Source organism: Rhinatrema bivittatum, chromosome 1, assembly GCF_901001135.1.
Source record: "Rhinatrema bivittatum chromosome 1, aRhiBiv1.1, whole genome shotgun sequence".
NCBI classification, from domain to species: Eukaryota; Metazoa; Chordata; class Amphibia; order Gymnophiona; family Rhinatrematidae; genus Rhinatrema; species Rhinatrema bivittatum.
This window is the reverse complement of record NC_042615.1, coordinates 503,088,207-503,106,829: the sequence shown is the minus strand read 5'-3', so window position 1 is coordinate 503,106,829 and position 18,623 is coordinate 503,088,207. Positions and strand designations below refer to the sequence as shown.

The window sequence follows — 18,623 nt, the reverse complement described above, 5'->3', positions numbered from 1 at the left end:
TAAACAGGAGTGCGAGTTCAGGTGCAGAGGGCAGCTTAGGCAAGGGTACCAGGCGAATCATCTTAGAAAAACGGTCTACAGTTACCCAAATCACCGTATTGCCTTCCGAGGGGGGCAGATCCACTACAAAGTCCGTGGCTATGTGGGACCATGGTTCCACGGGAATAGGCAGCGGCTGCAGGAGGCCCCAGGGACGACCACTAGGCGGTTTTTGCCGGGCACATACTGGGCATGAGTCAACATATACTCGGACATCTTGTCGCATTCGAGGCCACCAGTAATAGCGGCTAAGCAGGTCGAGCGTCCTCTCCCTGCCGGCGTGACCTCCTGAAAGCGAGTCATGGGCCCAAGCTAACACCCTTCTGCGGTCTTTGTGGGAAACCACCACGCGTCCTAGGGTGGAAACTGTGGTGCTAGCTAACTGGATTTTAGCGGGATCAATAATGTGTTGTGGGAGGTCTTCCTTCTCCTCCTGAAGTTCATAACGGGAGAGCGCGTCAGCCCGTACATTCTTCAAGGCGGGTCGGTACTTCAGAAGGAAATTAAAACGGTTAAAGAAAAGGGACCATCGTGCTTGTCGAGGATTAAGACGTTGGGCCTGGTTAAGGAACTCCAGGTTCTTGTGATCTGTATAAATTGTAACCGGATGAAGGGAGCCCTCCAACCACTGTCTCCATTCCTCCAGCGCAAGTTTGACAGCCAGCAACTCCTTATCCCCAATACCGTAATTGCACTCGGCTGAGGAGAACTTTTTAGAAAAATAGGAGCAGGGTAGGAGATGTCCGGAGTTAGAGACTTGTGAGAGGACCGCTCCCACAGCAATGTTAGAGGCATCGACCTCGACAAAGAATGGCCGTGTTGGATCTGGGTGACGTAAACAGGTATCCCGGAGGAACGCCTCCTTTAATAGTTCGAAAGCCTCACAAGCTCCCTCAGGCCAAAGGCGAGTGTTTGCCCCTTTCCGAGTTAGCGCGGTTAAAGGTGCCACCAAGCGAGAGTACTGAGGAATAAAGTGTCTATAGAAGTTAGCAAACCCCAAAAAGCGTTGTAATGCTTTCAACCCCTCAGGTCGGGGCCACTTCCTGATGGCGGATACCTTGCTGGGGTCCATCCAGAAACCCATAGAAGACACTATAAACCCGAGGAAGGGTAACGACTCTTGTTCAAAGAGACATTTTTCGAACTTAGCATACAAATGGTGGTCTCGTAAAATCTGGAGTACTTGTCTCACATGTTGCCGATGGGAGGCAAGATCCGGGGAGTGTATGAGAACGTCGTCCAAATAGACGATCACGCAGGAATGCAATAAGTCACGCAGAATCTCATTCATCAAGTGCTGGAATACAGCGGGAGCGTTGCACAGTCCAAACGGCATTACTAGATATTCATAATGGCCGTCCCGGGTGTTGAACGCCGTCTTCCATTCGTCCCCGGGGCGGATTCGAACCAGATTATATGCGCCGCGGAGGTCCAATTTAGTGAAGACTTGGGCTCCTTGGAGTCTGTCCAACAACTCCAGGATGAGGGGAAGCGGGTACCGGTTCTTCTTGGTGATAGCATTGAGGCCACGGTAATCAATGCAAGGCCGTAAGCCTCCGTCTTTCTTGGCAACAAAAAAGAAACCTGCTCCGGTGGGAGACTTGGAAGGGCGTATGAAGCCCTTAGCCAGATTCTCGGTGATATATTCGGACATGGCCCGGGTCTCTGGCTGAGACAAAGGATAAACTCGTCCCCGGGGGGGAGTAGTACCTGGAAGCAACTCTATTGCACAGTCAAAAGGTCGGTGTTGCGGTAATAATTCCGCTTTTTCCTTGGAAAAGACATCCTGAAAGTCAGCATAAGGAGCCGGTAATACCGGTACGGTGTGGGCCAGCGGAATCCGTTGGAATCTTTTCGCTTGGAGGCAGGATTGGAAACACTCCGAACTCCACTGGGTAATCTGAAAATCTTTCCAGCGAATCACAGGAGAGTGTTTCTGAAGCCAGGGTAACCCGAGAACCACCGGATGTACCGCTCTCTCCAACACTAGCAAGGAAATCTCCTCTGTGTGTAACAAGCCCGTCTGCAAAATCAACGGGACGGTCTCGGTGGAGATGCACCCTGATAAAGGAGTACCCTGAATAGAGGTTATCCGCAAGGCAGGAGTCCTAGGTCGCGTAGGGAGATTCAACTGTTGCACCAACTCTTTAGTAATGAAGTTGCCTCCAGCCCCGGAGTCAACTAGGGCTTGCGTGAGGAAGGAACCACCTGGATATTCCAAGGTTACCGGTATAGTACATTGAGGAGCAGGACTAAGGCAGCCTAGGGGACACTCCTCCCTTACACCTAGGCGCGGGAGTTTTCCGCCCGTTCTTTACACTGGGCAAGGTAGTGGCCCTTTCCTCCACAGTACAGGCATAGTCTCAAGTCCCGGCGTCGCTGCCTTTCTTCGAGTGATAAAGACGAACGACCCACTTGCATGGGCTCGTCGGAGGCAGTTGCAGGTGAAGATGTAGTTCCTCGTGACCCCGAACTCGAATTCGAGGACCTGGGAGTCACGGACGTCGAACGTCGGAAAGGGCGCCCCTCTTTCGCCCTCTGCTGCAAACGCCGATCAATTCGACCCGCTAAGTCAATCAGGGAACTCAGGGTCTCCGGCAGGTCCCGAGCTGCTAGCTCGTCCTTAATACGACCGGCTAAGCCCTCCAGGAACACGCCCCGGAGAGCCTCATCCTGCCAGCCTACCTCGTGGGCGAGGGTGCGAAAATCCAATGCGTAGTCTGCCAAAGTCCGTGACCCTTGCCGGAGCTGAAGTAACTCTGAAGTAGCGGAAGCCTGTCGTGCTGGCTCATCAAAGGCCGCTTTGAACTCTTCCACAAAGCGATTCAAGTACCCCAGTGCAGGATCATTATTCTCCCACATGGGGGAAGCCCAATTCAGGGCCTTTCCATCCAGAAGGGCAAAAATGTACGCCACCTTGGTGCCATCAGTAGGAAACTGGTTAGGCAGTAGTGCAAAGCGCACATAACATTGATTTAAGAACCCTCGACATGCCTTGGCATCCCCGGCATAGCGAGAGGGCGCTGGGAGCTGCGTAGGGGTCTGGAGGGTTACCAGTGGTGCAGGAACAGGTGCCGGTACTGGAACGGGCGCGGGCGGCTCGGTATCCATGCGAGACGCCAGCCGCTCTACTGTAGCAGCCAGGGAATCCAGGACTTGCTGTTGCTGAACCAACCGCTGGGCCAAACCCGGAATGGCCTGAAGCCCGGCGAGGTCTGCCGGATCCATGGCCTTGCAAACTGTTGTGCTGGAGAAAATCTGGATGTGGATCCTTGGGCCGACCGACCCGAGGGAACAGTCGGTAGGCAGAACTCCCACTGGGCAAATGGATCTTCACCTGGAAACCCGAGACTCCTCCAGAGGAGCTGTGGGAGCCCGGGTTGCTAGGACTTAGGAGACTTCGCCCTGGAAGCCCGAGGTCCCCCCAGGAGGAGCCCGTAGGGACCCGGACCGCTGGGACTTAGGTGAGAACGAAGAAACCCAGGAGTGGAATCCGGACTGGAGTCTGGGCAGGCAGCGAGCAAACAGAAGTCGGGGTCACGAACCGAGGTCAGGGCAGGCTGAAGAGAAACCGGAGACACAGACACGGACCGGAGTCAAGGCAGGCTGAAGACAAGCAGGGTCAGAACTACGAACCGGAGTCAAGGCAGGTAGCAGGCAAGCGGAGTCAGGCAATCCGTGGTCAAGGCAGGTAACAGGCAAGCGGAGTCAGGCAATCCGTGGTCAAGGCAGGTAGCAGGCAAGCGGAGTCAGGCAATCCGTGGTCAAGGCAGGTAGCAGGCAAGCGGAGTCAGGCAATCCGTGGTCAAGGCAGGTAGCAGGCAAGCGGAGTCAGGCAATCCGTGGTCAAGGCAGGTAACAGGCAAGCGGAGTCAGGCAATCCGTGGTCAAGGCAGGTAACAGGCAAGCGGAGTCAGGCAAAGCGGAGTCAGGCAGGTAACAGGCAATCCAGGAACGCAACTAGAACTACCGGAAGTAGTGAACCTCGTTGCAAGGCAAAGAAGAGAAGGAACTGCAGGGCTTAAATAGCCCTGCAGCGTCTGACGTCAGAGAAGGGAGGAGCCGGGTCTTCCCGCGCTGGTCCCTTTAAAAGCGGAGGTCAGTCGCGCGCGCCTGGGGGCGGGGCTGGCCGCGAGGGCACGCCAGCGGCAGCGTGGGAGCCGGCGCATGGCGCCCGAAGGCCCTGCAGGCCCGCGGAGGATCGGAACGGCTGAGGGAAGCAGCGGCCGGGGTCCTGATCCCGCGGAACGCGGCAGCTCCCCGGGACCCGGGAAGAAGGTAAGGCCTCGGGCGCCACCGTGGCGACCGAGACCGCAACAAATATAGCAAAAAATAAGAGCGAGAAAAAGTAACACAACAAATCGAAGATGAACCCAACATCGTGAGGAAGTGGGCGGGATTCCTGAGGACTAACATCCTGCTGTCCTGGGAGAACACCTGTTACAGGTAAGCAACTGCACTTTCTCCTAAGACAAGCAGGATGGTAGTCCTCACATGTGGGCAGTTACAGAGCTCCAGTCTGCCCCCTGTGATCAGAGGGACCCACAGTAGCCGAACAAGGTGTCAGTGGTCACAACACAATTGCAGCGCTGTGGGGAAATACAGGGGGGCGGTCTGGGCTCACAGAGAGCACGATAAGACAGTTGGGTTCAGGACTGGAATAAATTGTGCAGGACAGACTGGCCAAAAGCGCTGTCCTGACGACTATCCATGTCAAGGCAGTAGTGAGCAGCGAATGTGTGGAGAGAACTCCAAATCACGACTCTACAAATTTCAGCAACAGGGACCGCATGCAGATGGGCCACTGACGCTGCCATAGCCCGCACAGAGTGAGCTTTCATCCTGCCAGCCAGCTGAAGGCCTGCCTGCTCGTAGCAGAAGGCAATGCAATCCACTAGCCAGTTGAATAGGGTCTGCTTCCCCACCGCTGCTCCCAATCTATTGGGGGTTAAATGACATGAAGAGCTGGGAGGACTGTCTATGGGTCACTGTACAATCCAAATAGAAAGCAAGCGCCCACTTGCAGTCCAGGGTGTGGACAGCATATTCTCCCGGGTGGGAATGAGGCCTTGGAAAGAAGGTGGGAAGGATGATGGACTGGTTGATGTGAAAAGCAGTCACCACCTTAGATAGAAATTTGGGATGCGTATGCAATACCACACGATCACGGAAGAACTTTGTGTAGGGAGCGTACGTAGCCAGGGCCTGGATTTCACTAACCCTGCGAGCGGAAGTGATCGCCACCTGGAACATGACTTTCCAGATGAGGAACTTCAGGTCACAGGTCTTAAGAGGCTCAAATGGATGCCCCATTAGCCTCACCAGGAAAACGTTAAGATCCCACAGGGTAGCCGGAGGTCCAAGCGGGGGCTTTACCTGAATGAGGCCCTGCATAACGTGTCCGACAAGAAGCTGGACCGAAACGGACGCACCAGCAACATCCTGATGGTAGGTGCTGAGAGCGCTGAGGTGCACGCGGACCGAGCTGGTTTGGAGGCCAGACTCAGACAGATGGCAGAGGTAATCCAGCAGGTAGGGGAGCAGACAGGAGAAAGGGTCCTGTGACCACTGCACCAGATGGAGAAATGCTTCTACTTCGAGCTGTAAAACTTCCGGGACTCAATCAAGACCTTGGACACACCCTCCGAGAGCTGAAAAGGCTGAAGGATCATGCGCTCAACATCCACGCTGTGAGGCTCGGGGCCCGGAGGTTTGGGTGGCACAGGGTGCCCTGGTTCTGCGATATGAGGTTGAGAACCGTCCCCAGTGGGACAGGTGCACTCACTGACAGGTCTTGGAGAAGAGGGAACCAAATCTGCCTTGGCCAGGAGAGTGACACCAGAATCATGGTCTCCCTGTCCTCTTGCAGTTTCATCAGAGTTCTTGAGAGAAGCGGGATAGGGGGCCAAGCGTACAGGAGACCCTAACCCCAGTGAAGGGAGAAGGTATCGCAGCACGGATGGCCTTCCCTGGAATCAGGGAGCAGAATCTGCTCACCATGTGATTGCGGGGAGAAGCGAACAAATCCATATCCGGCGTACTCCAGTAGCGGAACAAGTCGGCTGCCACCGCAGGGTTCAGGAACCACTCGTGTGGCTGGAAGGACCAACTGAGGCAGTCCCGCCAGCATGTTTAGGTGACCCGGCAGGTTGGTGGCCCTTAGATACATCCCTCTGGTAAGGGCCCAATCCAAGACCTGCATTGCCACCTGGCAGAGAACGAGCCCGTGCAGTCCTGCTTGTTGATGTACCACATCGCCACCTGGTTGTCCATTCTGATGAGGATAATCTTGGAGGACAGCCTGTCCTGGAAGGCCCACAATGCATACCGGATCGCCCAAAGCTCCAGATAGTTTATCTGGCAGCGAGCCTCAGCCGCGGTCCAGAGGACCTCAGAGTGCAGGCTATCCGTGTGGGCCCCCCACCCCAGAGGCAAGGCATCGTGGTGAGGGTCATCTGAGGTGGCGCGGATTGAAAAGGGAGCCCACTCTCCAAGTCGGGGAGGGCTTCACACCAGGCCAGGGAGGAGCGGAGGGGATCTGTGACCATAACTGGAGCCTCCCAGATCATTGGATGCTTGCCACCACTGGGACCTCAAGGCCCACTGAGGGTTCCTCATGCGGAGGCGGGCAAAGGGGGTCAAGTGGACGGAGGCTGCCATGTGGCCCAGCAGGCAGAGCAGTAGGTGGGCTGGCACCCTCTTGCTGTTGCGAACAAGGGTAGCCAGCAAGGAGAGAGCGACCACCTGATCCTCAGGCAGGAAGGCCTTTGCCTGTGATGTGTCCAACCTGGTGCCTATGAAGTCTAGCTGTGGAACTTGGGGAAGTTGATGACAAACTCCAGCATCTGCAAGGTCTGAACAGTCAGGGCCAGTGCTTGCAAGGCCCTGGAGCAGGAGTTGCCCCGGATTAGCCAATCGTCCAGGTATGGAAAGACATGGACCAAGCAATGCCTGAGGTAGGCAGCCACCAATGCCAAGCATTTGGTGAAGATGTGTGGGGCTGATGCCAGCCCAAAGGGCAGCACTTTGTACTGAAAATGTGCCATCCCCACCAGGAAGTGGAAGTACTTCCTGTGGTTGGGGACAATTGCAATATGGGCGTAAGCCTCCTTTAAGTCGAGGGAGCAAAGCCAGTCTCTTCTTTGGAAGAGCAGGATCAGCGTGCCCAGAGAGACCATTTTGAATTTTTCTCTTACAAGAAACCTGTTCAATGCCCTGAGGTCGAGAATGGGGCGCAAGCTGCCATTCCTCTTCGGAATGAGGAAAAATATCGAGTAAAAGCCATGGCCCCGCTGCTCGTGGGGTCTACTGCGCCCACTGCTAGAAGGGCGGAAAGTTCAGATTGAAGGATGACCTGATGGGTGGGTAAACCCCACGATGGACATGGGGGAGCGGTCTCTGGGAGCCTGCTGAAGTTCAGGCGGTAGCCCTGGCAGACAATGGAAAGGACCTAATGGTCCGAAGTGATTGCTTCCCAATGGCGGGCAAAGCAAACTATCTTGCCACCGACCGGGGGATTGTCCGCAAGGGGAACTGGCATCTGGCTTGTGCCCCCTTACCACCAGTCAAAAGCCTGTAGATGGGGGCCTGCTGGGGGGCTGGCTCGGAGCCCGCTGCTGCCGACCACAAGCTCTGGATCTGGTCCGAGGTGGGTGGGCACGGGCAGCTGGAGGATAGTATTTCCTTGGCCGGTAAAAGGGCTTGCGAGAACTCGGTCTGGAGGTCTTCCTGGTGGAGGAAGGGCCTTCTGAAGGGCTGGCGGACAGTTGCTGAAGAGTATCATGCTGATCCTTCAGCTGCGCCATGACTTCCTTCACCTTGTCCCCAAACATGTTCTCTCTTGTACAGGGGACATCTGCGAGCCTGTCTTGAACCTCCGGCAGGAGTCCTGAGGCTTGGACCCAAGCCAGCCTTCTGGCACCAACGCCTCTGGTGGCCAGGTGGGCCGCGGTTTCGAACACGTCATAGGTGGATCTCACCTAGTGCTTACCCGCTTCAAGGCCCAGCGTGGCAATGGCTGCAAGAGATTCCTGCTGTTGCTGGGGAGGGCCCTCTGCAAAGCCTTGGACTTGTTTCTACAGATTGTGGTTATATTAGGTCATGTAGAACTGGTAGGTCACAATGCGGGCCATCAGCATGGCACCCTGAAACATTTTCCTCCCTATGCCATCGAGTTCCCTGTGTTCGCACTCTGGAGGGGCGGAAGTGTACATCTTAAAAATCTACCCCTTAACCAATAAGCCTTCATATTTTTTATGCAAATCCATCATGGCTCTCCGCTTTAACGGCAGAGGGAAAAGGGGAATTAGATTCAAACAGCAACTCATGAGGGTCCCGACTTTTAAGATCTTCCAAAGCTGGGGGCAATGCTGAACTTCATGATTCTGGCTATGGGGTCTCTAGTGGAAGACACATTGACCTCTGGCATCTCCCTGAGATGGTCTGTGTCCAGTTCAAGTCCGAGATGTCTTCAAGTAGCACTACAGCCTGGAGACAGCGTATGCTAGAACTAACCTGTGGGATCTGAAGTGTATGGGAAGGGGAATCTGGCATTGATCTGCCCACAGTCCCTATGCCTGATGATTTAGTGAAGGACCTTTGGGCCATTAGAATTTTGTGTACAAATAATTTTGCTCAGGCATATGGCAGCAAGTAAATGTTTCCTTCTATTCATCTATTCTGTGCTGGCTACAGTAGTCACTGAGTGGGCCCAACTCAATGTATACCTGGAAGAAAGTGGCTTTTGTGTTATCACTGCTTGACTAATCTGTTTTGCCTTTCTGCAATATTGTCTCAGAGCTGTCATGGGCATCAGTCATTCCCTGGTGTACAGGGTTAGCTAAGCCCTACTATAGAAAACAGAGGAGTTTTTCCAGAGATAGAAGGGTTGGGAGCATTAGTTGTTTTGGTAATTGATAGGAGGGTCCACCCTCTAAGGGTGAGTCAATAAGTGGGGATTATATAGGAGACTCAATGAGTCATTGGGAGTGGTGGTTAGAAAAGACATCTTCCAGGAAGCAAGGAGAGACAACCATGAGCTTCTGGAAGGGAGAGGGTACTTTCCTCTATTCTCCTGGCTAAAGGTTAGCGTGGATCCAGTAAGAGCAAGGCTGGTACTTCTATTAAGTGAATTAAGCAGTTACCTAGAGTGCCATTCCTCGGTGGTGGCAAAATCCCACCAGTCTCTTGCCGCTGGCAGAGCCCATTTGACCAGCAGCCAAAAGAGAGGCCTGGGGATACCAGTCGAACCCATCCCTCCAGGGGACGAGGAAGAAGCAGCTGTGGATTCTGGTGGTGTCCACCTCACCAGCAGGAGTAGGCCTGGGGCTGCCAATTGAGCCCACCCTGCCAGGAGCCGAAGGCGAGTCCTGAAGCTGGAACCACCAGCAGAGCCTACTCCACTGCCAGCAGAGCCCACCCCCATCAGTGGATGAAGAAGAGTGAGAATCCAGGGACTAGGGCCTCTGGCGCAGCCCATCCCACCAAATAGCAGAAAAGGAGTAAGAGGCCAAGAGCCTGGATACTGGTGGAGCCCATCCTAGTGGCAAAAGCAGGAGGCAGCCCTGGCAATAGGAGGGGAGAGAGAGAAATGAATGCTAGGTAAGTATAGAGGGATGTAGAAAGAGAAAAAGAGGGTAAAGGGTGGGTGGGATGAGCATAGAGAAAGAGGGGGTACTGGGTGGGTGGAGTAGAGAGAGATGGGGGCACTAGGCGAGTGGGGGTTAGAAAGAGAGTATGCTGGGAGGGGGGTTAGTAGACTGTGTATGTGGGTGGAGTGGGGAGAGAATACATAAAGTAGGTGGTGGGATAGGGAAAACAAGAAGGTGCTAAGTAGGCGGGGTAAAGAGAGAGAGAAGGTACTGAGCAGTTGGCAGGGTAGAGAAAAGGGATGTTGGGCACCTCGGGCAGGGGGGCAACAAGATGGAGATGCTGGGCAGAGGGTGAAAGAAGAGATCGAGGAGGGGCGCTGTGCGAGAGTCAGTGCCACCAAAGAAGGGAGGACTGTGCTGGAGCTGACACAGGTAGGTAAATCTCAGCGGGGCACAAGACCAGGGTGCCCAATGTCCTTGCAGCAGCCCTGAGTAAGGGATACACCCTGTATCCAGAGCCAGGGCTCCTCCTTAGCCGAAGGGTCAAAGGGTTTGTCCAAAGGACTGGGTCGCCATCCAGGTGGAGGGCTGCCATTCTTTACTGTGGGAGAAGAGGATTTTCCTGGATTGCAAAGGTGTCACAGGGAAAAGGTAGCTTTTGGGAGAATCAGGAGGGACCCCCTGAGTTCTGCCGCCAGTGGCCAGAGGACTGATCTTCTCCAGTCTGGGACTGTGCTGACATTGCTTTTGGATAAGGACTATTTTTCTTACATCAGTTTACCTCTATTTATTTATTTATACATTTTTATATATCACTTATAAAAAAAATATATATTGTACCGTTCAACTCTTTGCCCTGTGTACTGTTGAATTTGCTTATTATTTTGTTTTGGAACACAACACTTGGCGTGAGATCTGTTTTGTTTTTTTTCTTCTGAGTGTGATCACTTGGGCCTTACAAGTTCAGCCTGTCCCCCCCCCCCCAAGGCAGAAATCTGTAGGATCCCAGATGGTGCAAGGAGTTTAAGAGTCCTCAGCAGTCTCTGTAGTATGACCTCCTGCTCGCATCAACACAACCTGACTCTGCCTGCTTCTCCCAGCAACACCACGCACGCTCTCTCCCAGTAGCCCCTTGTAGCACAGGAATATTCTTACAATTTAACTCCCATGACAGGACCTGCCAAGAGCGGTTCATGGGTCAGTGAGAAACCCTGGGCAGGCCATATATTGGACGCTCCTGCTCTAGCTCAAAAACAAAGGGATACACCAGTATCGTATTGAATCACACAAAAAAACTGGCTGGTGCAACAAAAAGAAGTTGCTACTCTGTAATAGTAATATTTCTTAAAATTGATACTTTATAATAGAGAGGTAAAGACCTCAGCACTGGTACCAATCGGTACTGTACCGTCGGATTTTATTGAAACCAGTAGTTACTTTGGAGACTGGTTTTTGTGTTTTATATTTGTATGTGGCTATGCATTTTTTTCTTTTCACCAATCATAGCTCAAAAACAAAAACCAGATTTTACTTTTCTATTGGGCCGATTCAGTAAAGTCCGCGGGAGAGCGGACGAACACCCGCTCGCCTGTGCGCGCGATTCTGTATTTAAATTAGATTGTGCAGTAGAAACGGGCAAAAGGAGGCGTTGGAGCGCACTGTACTATATTGGCCTGTATGTCAGCAACAGAATCGCCCGATAGATACTATTTGTCACACTTATCTTATTGAAATGATTTCTCATTGGATTTTTCGCTAAAATTACAGAAAATCTTCTTATGGTAACACTTGATCAGCGCTGTATCAGCTGCTATTGAAGTCGCCGACGTTGTCAACGTTTCGCCAATGCTGCGTCGGGGCGATGTGAGTTCAGAATTTCACAACATGTCTCTTCCAAAGAAATGTTTTCCTCAAAGTATGGATGGTGGACGCATGGAACGGCTTTCCGGAGGGGCGGGGAGACAAAACCAGCAACAGAGTTCAGGAAGACCTAGAAGCAGCACAGAGGATCCCTAGTTGTGAGGGGAAAAAGGCAGAAATCAACTGGGTGGGATCTTCGGCACTGCGGCAAGGGAGTATTTGGGGCAGAGACTAGATGGTCCTTGCAGGTCTTTTTTTTTTGCCAACAGAGTCTCTGTTTCTATGTTTCACAGAATTTGCCCCTTGCTGTGGAAGTTGGCACACGCTGTGGATCCTCAGAAAACCTCCACTGACTCCTGCTGCCACCTCCTTCCTCTTGTGCCAAACCCGATTGGGGGGGGGGGGGGCTCTGGCAGCTCCTGCCTTTTTTTCCTACTGGCTAAGGCCAGTCCATGGCAGCTCTTGCCCCTAACCCTCCTGCTTCAGCCGAGACTTACCCCACCCCTCGATGGCTTCAGGGGCTGCTCCTTCCACCACTGCTTTTCTGCTCCCAAAAAAACAGGAGCGTGTTGGGAAGCTAAGGAGAGGCGGCAGTGGCTGAAAAGCAGGGTGGTGGGGCGGCAGGGGCGATCTGGAGAGGAGAGACTGGATGCAGGGATTAAAGGAAGGTGGGCATGAGAGTCTAAAGGAGAGGGAGGGAGGGAAGAGAGGTAGGAGGGAAGGAAGTGTGAGGGTGGAGGAGAGAGGAAGAAGGGGGAAAGGTCTGAAGCAGGGGTGGCTCAGACTCACTCATCGGGCACCCCCCGGCCAGTCGGGTCTTCAGGATATCCCTAAGGAACATGCATGGGATTTATTTGCACGCACTATTGCTGGACCGGTTTGAGCTCCCCTGGTCTAGAGGAAGGATATGGTAGGAAAGAGAGAAAGGAGGAGACTATAAAAAGACAATTTGATAAGGAAAAGAATGAAAAGTAAAAAGGGGACAAAAAGAAGTGGGTTATCCAGACCCACACAAGAAAGGCTGTACAACTATTTTATTTAGTTTTACAGAAAAATAATTTGTCATATTAAGCAATATATTAATATAAGCAAATATGGAGCACACAAGCTGCAACCTGCAGAACCTCACCTCTCCTCCCCCAACTTCCAGAGCAACCCAGAGGCCTTGCAATACAGAGAGATCGTGTGGAGAGAGATACTGTACAGACCGCCAGTGTACGGACAGACAGATGTTTTAGGAACCCAGAGGCCTTGCAATACAGAGAGATCGTGTGGAGAGAGATACTGTACAGACTGCCAGTGTACGGACAGACAGATGCTTTAGGAACCCAGAGGCCTTGCAACAGAGAGAGCTCGTGTGGAGAGAGATACTGTACAGACTGCCAGTGTACGGACAGACAGATGCTTTAGGAACCCAGAGGCCTTGCAATACAGAGAGATCGTGTGGAGAGAGATACTGTACAGACTGCCAGTGTACGGACAGACAGATGCTTTAGGAACCCAGAGGCCTTGCAATACAGAGAGATCGTGTGGAGAGAGATTCTGTACAGACTGCCAGTGTACGGACAGACAGATGCTTTAGGAACCCAGAGGCCTTGCAATACAGAGAGATCGTGTGGAGAGAGATACTGTACAGACTGCCAGTGTACGGACAGACAGATGTTTTAGGAACCCAGAGGCCTTGCAATACAGAGAGATCGTGTGGAGAGAGATACTGTACAGACTGCCAGTGTACGGACAGACAGATGTTTTAGGAACCCAGAGGCCTTGCAATACAGAGAGATCGTGTGGAGAGAGATACTGTACAGACTGCCAGTGTACGGACAGACAGATGCTTTAGGAACCCAGAGGCCTTGCAACAGAGAGAGCTCGTGTGGAGAGAGATACTGTACAGACTGCCAGTGTACGGACAGACAGATGTTTTAGGAACCCAGAGGCCTTGCAACAGAGAGAGATCGTGTGGAGAGAGATACTGTACAGACTGCCAGTGTACGGACAGACAGATGCTTTAGGAACCCAGAGGCCTTGCAACAGAGAGAGCTCGTGTGGAGAGAGATACTGTACAGACTGCCAGTGTACGGACAGACAGATGCTTTAGGAACCCAGAGGCCTTGCAATACAGAGAGATCGTGTGGAGAGAGATACTGTACAGAATGCCAGTGTACGGACAGACAGATGCTTTAGGAACCCAGAGGCCTTGCAATACAGAGAGAGATCGTGTGGAGAGAGATACTGTACAGACTGCCAGTGTACGGACAGACAGATGCTTTAGCATACAACAGGCTTATTTTTTTTCCATCTCACATACGCTTTAGGAGGGGGGGCATCACCTCCTGGCCTTTCTCCTCTGCCCCTGGTCTCACAGGTCATTCCCCATGGCTCTGGTATTAAGCCTAGGAGAAGGGATTCTCTTCTTTTTAGCTGAAGCAGGAAGCACTCCTGGAGCATCATTTACAGAAGCCTGTGATTAAGCCCATCCCCCCCCCCTCCTCCTCAACCTCTACAGATTCTCCCGTGACAGATGTCTCCATGGGGCAGTAATTGACCCATCACACAGGCCAAAGAGGGGAGAAGAGGGCAGGGAGCCCCCTAACAGCTGGTGGTAGGTCACACCAGCTAATTCACTCTTCCTTTCTACCGACCCCCCTCCCTCCCCATTACCCATAAAAGAGAAATCAATGCTTTGCTGCCATCTGCTCGGAGGAAGCTGCCTGCCGGGTACGCAGAGGTGTGCGAAGTAGCAGGCTGCCTGGGGGAGGAAAGGAAGGCTGGATGCTGCCACCCCCCCCCCCCCCCCCACCTCTACAAGCGCAGGCACTCCCATCCCGTAAGTTCACACCCAAACACCAGAACTGAAACGCTTCATCTTCAAACCCCTTCTTTTGAATTTTTTTTTTAGCCTGGCAGTCTCCTCTTCCGACTCAGTTGGAACCGACCTCTGTTGGGCTACAGGCTACCATGAGCCTTCATTCACAGCTTCCCGGTTTTATATCCCCTAACTCTCCTCCAACATCACAACCACAAACAGCAGCTCCTTTCTAGACCTTGCTAAGGCCGATCCTAAATTCAGTCGTTGGATGTCACTGTGGCACAATGACTGGGACTCCCTTCCCCGAGGGGCTGTCGGCCCTGCCAAACCAGCACAAACACCCAGGACTCAAAGTACAACCCAGCCTACAAAGAGGCAGAAATACAAATATCACAGCGCGCCCTAGAACACCAATATACCTCCTCTATTGGGAGGTGCAAATTGGAAAACAGAAAAAGCTGAGCTGCTAGAGATCCCTGCACAGAAACTGCCTGCTAGCAGAATACCTCTGTCACAAATTAAAAAAGAAAACAAAAGACAGACCATCACCAAATACAGAATAAGTGATCACAGACTAGAAACAGAAGGATGCTGACCTAAACTGAACTGGAAACCCCTAGAAAGCCATACTCTGTATGCAGCGCAACATCAGAGAAACAGAAACAAAAATGCATTTCCTCCTGTGCTGTGCAAAATGCAACAATATCAAAGATGCAATTTTCCCCAAGCCGACAGAGAAAATCAAAGCCTTCCCACAAAAGAATGAGGAGAAACAGCAGCACAATCTGTAGTCCCTTGCCACCGAGCTAGAAATGTAATTCGACCAGGGACAGGATGGGCTAGCACCAGAACCTAAGACCTGTCCCTGATACTGTTCTCTCTGTACCTGTAACTCTACTGTTATTATTGTTTTGTAATTTTTACCTTGCTTTTCTTCCCCTTTTTGCTTTAATCATTCTGTATGTAACGTGGGCGGCACGGGTGAGATTCTCATGCCTATAAAAGTTATCTGAATCTGCAGGCCTGAGCTGAGAATCAAAGCCAGGACCCTTCTACATGCCAGCACACACAGCACCATCACTAAGCTACAGGGCCAGGCCTTCTTACAGCATGGGCTATTATTAATAGGGAATCAGGATGTGGGAGGAGAGTACTCCCCAGTGGTGAGGGGGGAGTGGGTTCTAGCAAGGGCCTTTCCTATTCAGTCTGCCCTGTAGGGGGCCAGGGAAACTCATCAAGGGGTAGAAGTAGGGAAAGGAGGACAGAGATGGCCCTAAGCTCTGGCAGCAGAGGCACACAGAGTCTTGTAAAGAATATTTCAACGACTAGGGAAGGAGGACGGGTGGTAACAGTGGGAAGGTTTGCAGCCAGAACGGGCTGGCGGGGCACAGCTTTTCCAAAGGCTTTGCAAGAGAGGAGGTAGGTCACATGGTTGCACGGTCCACTCCCCCCCCCTTCTACTCCCTCTTCGGCAGCTGTTTCTTTACATCAGTGCTAGGAACCTTCTCCCAGGGCTGGGAGGCTCATCGGCCAGGCCCCAGGTGAGCAGGAACAGGTGGGGTCTGTCCTACTTTTGTCTTCCTCCCTTCCACCCTATGAGGCAGGGGCCGTAGCAGAGGCATTGAATTTCACATCATGGCTCCTGTCAGATTCCTACCAATCTGTGATTTTTCCTGTGCACCCCGGTCACTGCCTGTGACAAGGACGCGAGGAGAGAAATCTAGCAGATTTGTAGTTCTAGTTTCGTAAAAGAGAGAAAAAAAAAAAGAGTAGTAGAAAAATAGCTCTGCTCATATTGTACACATAAAAGCAGACGCACACAGAGGATGAGTTAGAATCAATTAGGACAAGAACTGGAAAGTATCAAACTAGAGAGAAATGCACAACTAATCATCTCAGATGACCTCAAGGTGGCCAGTCAATATAATAAAGCAACAGCTAAGAGTTTGCGTGGGGAGTCATCAGAAGGAACAAGGAGGCAATATCGCTCTGATAAAGGTCTCTGGTGAGGTCTTGAGTACTGTGTTCAGTTCTGAAGGCTGCACCCTCATGAGGACATTGAGAGGACAGAGGCGGTTCAAAGGATAATACTGAAAGGAAACAAGGCCGCAACACAAACCCTTCAATGAAAGAAGTGAGCCACTCAAATGCATTTGCTGGAGGAGAGAAAGGGGGGGGGGGGGGGGAGTGTGTGATACTTAGCAGGCTACTGTGAGGTACAGGAAGGTGCAATTCTCCATAGAAAGGGAAATTTTAGGGCAAGGGGTTATGATCTGAAGTTGCAGGGAGGAAACATGAGAAAATAGTTCTGAGAGGGTGGCAGAAACCAGCACTGTGACAGAATGCAAGCACGTTGGGGGATAGATAGAGAGGACAGCGGCAGGAACCATGTTAGGAGGTTGCGGTATTGCAAATATCCCATCTTTCACTCCCTCAGAAGTTGAGGGCAAGGGGAGAAGTGAGAAGGCTAGATCAAGGCACCGATAAGGGAAGCAGGCCAGGAGGTAGCCAGGTTGGTGCCAGAAGGCTGCCCCTCCCCATAAACCAGTCAGGTTGGTGCCAACCGGCTGGTGGTGTCCAGGTGCCAGTCAGCAAAGTCAGGGACACATAGGAGGCTGAAGCTTGGGCACAGCCTCACTAGTTATTGTAGCTGTTTGTTATTACATAGCTTGCTTGGTGGTAAGACCTAGGGGTATTGGATCAGGTAGGGGGAATTTGTAAATTCCTCTACCCATGGCCAGCCCTAGACCAAGTGGCACCCTGCACAGAAGGGCAGGAGTGGGGGTCCTCTCTCTGTCTGCCATAATCTAAGGGTGCCATCTGGGCGGCCTTCTCTCAGACACGGCATTCAGTTGCACATTCAGCTGGATAACAGCATCGCATCAGACAGAGGGCTGCCCAGACGGAGCAGGGGTCAGGGCCGGGGATAATGGGTTTTACCCATTAAAAAAAAAAAAACCCAGCAGCAGCAGGAGTCTCAATTTCGGGGTTCTTTCAGAATTTGGGCACCCAATGCACATGGCCCATATTACCTATGCCAAAATCCAAACCTGGCAAACAACCCTTCAGAACAGCGACACCCTGTGCAGGTGGCAAAGATCGTCCACCCCTAGCACCAACCCTGCATTTACCCAGGGCGGAAAGACAAAATGTGTCTTAGATAATGTGCAACGTCCTATAAGCGGTCAAGCTGTGATATACCCGTGCAGTGTCTCTCACAATAACTACACAGACTGGATGGAACAATCGGGTTTTTTTCATCTGTCATCATCAACTGTGCTACTACGAATTAGACCACATCTGAAACTCATGAACAGTAGGCACCAGTGGTCTGGGCTTCAACCCTTCTCAGCAAGTGGCAATTGATTTTGCTATTTATTTAGAAAAAAATAAATAACAAACATTCAATCTCAGTTTAAAAGCTGTGCTAAAATACTTCAGGATTTGGAGGATTTTAATTGTAATTCTGGATGGCCAGACTTCACTTCTGTTTCTCTCCCTTTGAAAATAGGGAAACCAGGTAACGCATATTTTATGTTAGATACATGCCCTTTTGTAGTAACTTAAGGGGCTGCAGGAACCTATCTACAAGGTCATCCAGCTTATAGTAAATAAATCCTTGTCAGAAGGTAAGATACCTGGATCACTGAAAGAAGCAGTAGTACGCCTGCTTCAGAAAAACCATACATCCCCGCCAGATGATATTACCAACTACCATCCGGTTTCTAACTTAAAAGCACTGAGTAAAATTATTGAGGAATGTGTTTTGGTACAGCTGGATGAGTACTTAGATAAAAGTGATGTCCTGGCGAAGTGTCAGAAAGGCTTTAGGAGAGCTCATAGTGAGAAACTGCTACTACGTTCCTTGCTGGATGTCTTACATGCTTACTCTTGATCGTAGTGAGGCAAGGGTGCTGGTCCAGTTGGATATGAGCTCTGCCTTAGACCACTGAATCTGATGCTTTTTCGCCTTCAGGAGTTAGGACTTTAGGGACTGTATGAAGGCGGTTTGACTCAATTTTTGTCTGAACGACACCTGCAGGGGTACTCTGAGAAAAGCCATTCTTCCAGAGTTAAAACGGAGTCCGGTGTAGCACAAGGGGCCGCATTATCTGCGGTTCTGTTTAATGGATGTGGGAGTCCACTGGCAAAGAAATTAGAAGGGATGGGCATGAACCATTTTATGGACGCCGGTGACATCCAGTAGTTTGTACCATGTGATAAGTTGGGTTGCTTTCCTGATAAAAATTTTTCAAATGATAATGCAGGAAATATATGACAGGCTGTAGGATAATAAATTGCCTTTAAATATAGCCAAGGCTGTT

At 51.7% G+C, this 18,623-nt stretch overlaps 1 long non-coding RNA gene across 1 annotated transcript in view; it reads left to right on the top strand.

Moving 5' to 3' along the window:
* LOC115095948 overlaps positions 1-16,477 on the top strand; it is a 28,262-nt gene extending 11,785 nt beyond the window's left edge. Inside the window, exons 2-3 of the long non-coding RNA XR_003857917.1 lie at positions 11,397-11,492; positions 11,783-16,477. This is a non-coding gene — a long non-coding RNA (uncharacterized LOC115095948). The remainder of the gene's footprint in view (positions 1-11,396; positions 11,493-11,782) is intronic.
* Positions 16,478-18,623: the final 2,146 nt, after the last annotated feature.